This window comes from Tamandua tetradactyla, chromosome 6, assembly GCF_023851605.1.
Source record: "Tamandua tetradactyla isolate mTamTet1 chromosome 6, mTamTet1.pri, whole genome shotgun sequence".
Lineage (NCBI taxonomy): Eukaryota > Metazoa > Chordata > Mammalia > Pilosa > Myrmecophagidae > Tamandua > Tamandua tetradactyla.
In genome coordinates this window covers 132,451,939-132,456,674 of record NC_135332.1, presented here as the reverse complement: position 1 = coordinate 132,456,674, position 4,736 = coordinate 132,451,939, and the positions used below count along the sequence as shown (strand labels likewise).

General features: G+C 36.7%; 1 pseudogene; it reads right to left on the bottom strand.

The window, feature by feature from the left end:
- Window positions 1-934: 934 nt before the first annotated feature.
- On the bottom strand, window positions 935-1,626 carry LOC143686838 (SREBP regulating gene protein pseudogene; annotated as a pseudogene).
- Window positions 1,627-4,736: the final 3,110 nt, after the last annotated feature.

The following is a 4,736-nucleotide window of genomic DNA, read 5'->3' as shown; positions in this document are numbered from 1 at the left end:
ACACTGAGTTTCTGCCGCAGGACATAGGGATGTGACTGCCAAGGATCTTCCTGAGGTTCCCTTCATACCATTGCTGAGTAGATCACAGTGACTTCAAAAGAAACATCAGAGTCCTCTAGGACAGTAAGTCAGAATTTCTGGTTAAACAACCTCTCACATAAGTATACATGCATATTCAAATACCACTAGAAAAGAACCTGTGTGCATGTGGTGCCAACTGCTGGAAATTTTGCATAGAATTAGAATGGAACAATTCCTTTGACTTTTCTGATAATTGTGTGTGTCAAGTAATGGTTAATTCCTTGGTGTTGAAGGTCTGCTTCTGAAAAAGGTTGCTAAAATACAAACTAAAATAACCTCTTAGAAGATCCATGTTCTAAGAGACAAAACACTTTATCAGGGCAAAAGGAATAATTTAACTCATGAAACTCAAGAAAAACAAAAACAAAAACAATGACAACAATAAAAATTTTCATGAATATATTCAGGTTAGAAGTTAGGCATTTTCCTACACAAAACATTATCACTTTCCCTTTCCCATTATTCTAAAAAAATCCAATAAATAATTTTATGGCAATAGGGCCCAGAGAAGAGCTATAAGTAAAAACTTGACACCCAATATGTGGGGAACAAAAAGTCACAGCTCCCTTCCTGGTGCCTGCCCATGCAAAAAAAAAAAAGAGAAAAGTTACAGCTCCCTCACAGGAACATTGGGGGGGGGGCATCCAAGAATGTGAGCACAGCCAAATCTCAGTCTGCCATTTTGTTTTTTGCAAATCTGAATGTCTGGAGCTTCCACATTACCTTACAGAGCAGTTCTATCTGGTAAGGCCCTGGTGGTGAGTGAAGGCAAAGAGTACAGTACGAGAAGTAGTTTTCCAATATGTCCTTGTCCTCTGACCAGTGCACTAGATTTGAATGCTGAAGTCTGACTTCAGGCTAGCAGTTCTTCAGCAGGCCTCTTCTTGCTCATTCTGTGTCTTCTGTACCCATCACACAGGGAAGAGCTTGGGGTGGGGATGGGGGAGCTCTCACCAGAGCAAAACTTCACCATGGCATTCCTGTAGTTGTTCTCTGCATGCTCTGGGACAAGGTCCTGCATTTAGCCAAGCACAATTCAGAATATCTTCCACTGCCATGAAGAGGATCCAGAATGCCATGGTTACATGGTTGTGGAAGCACTTCAGGAAAAGTTATTTGCTGGTCTATAGACCACAGAAGACACAGCATTCATAGGCACTGTAGCAGCTATTGGACAAGCAGCCATTGTAGCAATACTGCTTTATCTTAGGGATGTTGACACAACTACAGCCATTCTTCAGCAAATCCTTCCATTCACAAACATAAAATTATAAGTATTTCATTGAATGGTGCTGTGCCACTGATTGACTGGTGGACTGCTATTGTCTAGAGGAAACTGCGATTTCCAGGGAATGGCTGATTATCTTGAAACTGGAGGAGATTCTGATTTCTCACCGCCTTCAACTTCTCTTCTGCAGAAGGTGGCACCACATCGTGGCTTCCAGGTTCACCATCCTGGTACAGATGTGGGGTGTGACTGCCAGCACTGGTGTGGACCAGGCCTGGGACCCTGGTGGCATGGCCCCTATAGGCTGGGAGCTGCATCTCTACCAGCCTGAGCAACTCCACCTCTTGTAGTAACTTTGTGTGGCTTTGGTATTAGGGTAATGCTGGCATTATAGAATGAGTTAGGTACTGTTCCTTCTTTAATTTTTTGGAAGAGTTTGAGCAGTATTGGTATTAATTCTTCTTGGAATGATTGGTAGCATTCACATGTAAAGTCATCTGGTTCTGGGCTTTATTGGGAGTTTTTTGATGACTAATTCAATCTCTTTGCTTGTGATTGGTTTCTTAAGGTCTTTTATTTTTTCTAGAGTGAGTGTGTACCTCTAGAGGATTGTTCTTTTCATCTAAGTTGTCTTATTTGTTTGCATACATTGTTCTTAGTACCTCTTGTAACCTTTTTTATTTCTGTGGGGTCAGAAGTAATATCCTCTTTCTTGCTTCTGATGTTACTTATTTGCATCCTCTCAGTCTTTTTTTTTTCAGTCTAGCTAATCCTCCCAAAGAACCAACCTTTGGATTTCTTAATTTCTCTATTATTTTTGTTTGTTTTTTTCAATTTCATTCATTTCTGATCTAATCTCTGCTATTTCTTTCCTTCTGCTTACCTTGGAATGAATTTGCTCTTCTTTTTCTAGTTCCTCTAGGTATGCAGTTAGGTCTTTGATTTTAGCTCTTTCTTTCTTTCTTTTTCGTGTAGACATTTAGGGCTATAAATTTCCTTCTCGGCACTGCCTTCACCACATCCCATATTCTCATTTTCATTTGTCTCAAGATATTTACTGATTTTACTTGTAATTTCTTCTTTGAACCATTGATTAAGAGCATGGTGTTTAATCTCATATAATTATGGAGTTCCCAGTTCTCTGCCTGTTAATGATTTCTAGCTTCATTCCATTATGGTCAGAGAAAATGCTTCATATAATTTCAGTCTTTGAAAATTTATTGAGACTTGTTTTGTGATCCAATATGTTGTCTATCCTGGAGGATGATTCATAAGCACTTGAGAAGAATGTATATCCTGCTGTTTTGGGATGGAATGTTCTCTATATGTCTATTAGGTCTAGTTTATTTATCATATTGTTCAAGTTCTCTGCTTGCTTACTAATCCTCTGTCTAAATGTTCTATCTATTTGATGAGAGTGGTGTATTCAAGTCTCAGGCTATTATTTATTTTTTTATTTTTTTATTTTGGGGGGTGCTGGTCTGGGAATCAAACCCAGGTCTCCTGATGGAAGGCAGGCATTCTAACCACTGAACTACCCATGAACCCAAGCTATTATTTTTGAAACATGTTTTAGTCCTTTCCATTTTTCCATGATCCTTTAACTACATTTACTATAAGCGGAATTTTTTACTGGAAAATTTGGTTTTAACAGGAAAACTTTTTCAATTTCATTTGAAACAATTTCAGCATTTTTATTTAGAAATAAAATGCCCATCAATATGCTGGGAAATATTATTTTTGTTGTAATTATATAAAATTTATTGAGGATACAATATACAGAGTACAAGTTCTACATGTACACAGTTCTTTTAAGTCAATACAAAGATATTTTGTTATGTTTACTGACAATATTATGAGTCAAGAAGCAATATCTTATCACATTTATAGATGAGGAAATTGAGGCTTGTAGAGGATAAGTAATTCACCTAATATTATGCTATTAATAGGTGTCAGAACTATTATTTAAACCTACCAGTAACTGGTAAAAGTGTATTAAGATTTATTGCAGGGCGGGCCACAGTGGCTCAGCAGGCAAGCACGCTTACCTGCCATGCCAGAGGACCCGGATTTTTGATTCCTGGTGCCTGCCCATGTTAAAAAAAAAAAAAAAAAAAAAAAAAACAGATTTATTGCAAAATGATTCAGGTGTCAAACAGCATTGGCCTTAAATTACAGTATTCCAAATCATTGACCATAAGATTAGAAGAGGATAAAGAGAAGAGTTTAATTTTGAGGCATAGCACAGAATAGTATTGATAAACAATCTAGTTCATTAATGATGTGTTACTATAGGAAGACATGCACAATTGTTTCTTATAGCTTTATTTTTCATATTTAAAAATTGTATACCTATACTGTTTTCTTGATTTTTCAAGTTTAGATATTATTACATAGCCCCTCTCTATGGAAGATTAAGATTTAGCACATTTAAACCCCCCAACTCTACTTTCCCTGTTTCTATTCATGCAATATTTTGTATTTCAAATCACAATGGCCCTTTAAATTAATATTTAATATTTATAATTTTAAGAATATTTTACAATTTTTTGTTCTACTTTCTTCTGATTTCTACTATATTTTTATTATTATGGCTGTGCTTCTATTTAAAAACATTTTTCCAGTTGCAGATTCCTCTGCTTAGGATGTTCTCACCTCCACCATGTTTTCCATGACTGTCTAGTTCCACCCTAACACTAAATGTGGCTTCATAGATATCACTCATGGCCTGACTTAAAGTTAATCTCAGTGAGTTTCTCTAATCACTCTAAATAGCTTCCTAGCCTTGTATTTGTGGTCGCCACCCATTACCTATTTTCTCCATTTCTCTTATTGCAATTGTGCTCGGTTGTACACATTTATATGATGATATACATCCTAGAATCTACACAATAGATTCTACTGTGTTGATTCTGCTGATCTTTTTTCTCAGGAAGCATCAGTGTACTGATGAGTGAATGAATAAAGGAATTAATGATTAAAATTGCTTGATGTAGTCCAGTGTACCATAGAAGCAGCCATGAAACGAATTAGGATACAAGAACTTTCTGATGACCCTGGAATTCAAGGGTAGAATGCAGTGATTATGATTTGCAATGTGAATTTGCAAATTGATTTTTTCTCAAGAACACACGTTTCCAGTTCTTTCACCAAAATATGTACCTACTTTCTCCCAGCCCACAGTCTAATGTTTATGTTTCTTTAAGTCAGCTTTTCTGGCAAATCTATGCTAGAATAAATTGAAATTAGGCTTTTAGAGTTCTCTGAGCATAAAACAGTCAAAGCTGTTTGTCAGCTGTGGAGACATCTTTTCCTCTGCGAAGTACATTGGATTCTTTTAGCTTTAACCTCAGCCACATTTTATTAAATTACTCTTCAGGAGTGTCGGGCAAATTGTCTTGAAAATTAGCAAACATTTCAATCATGC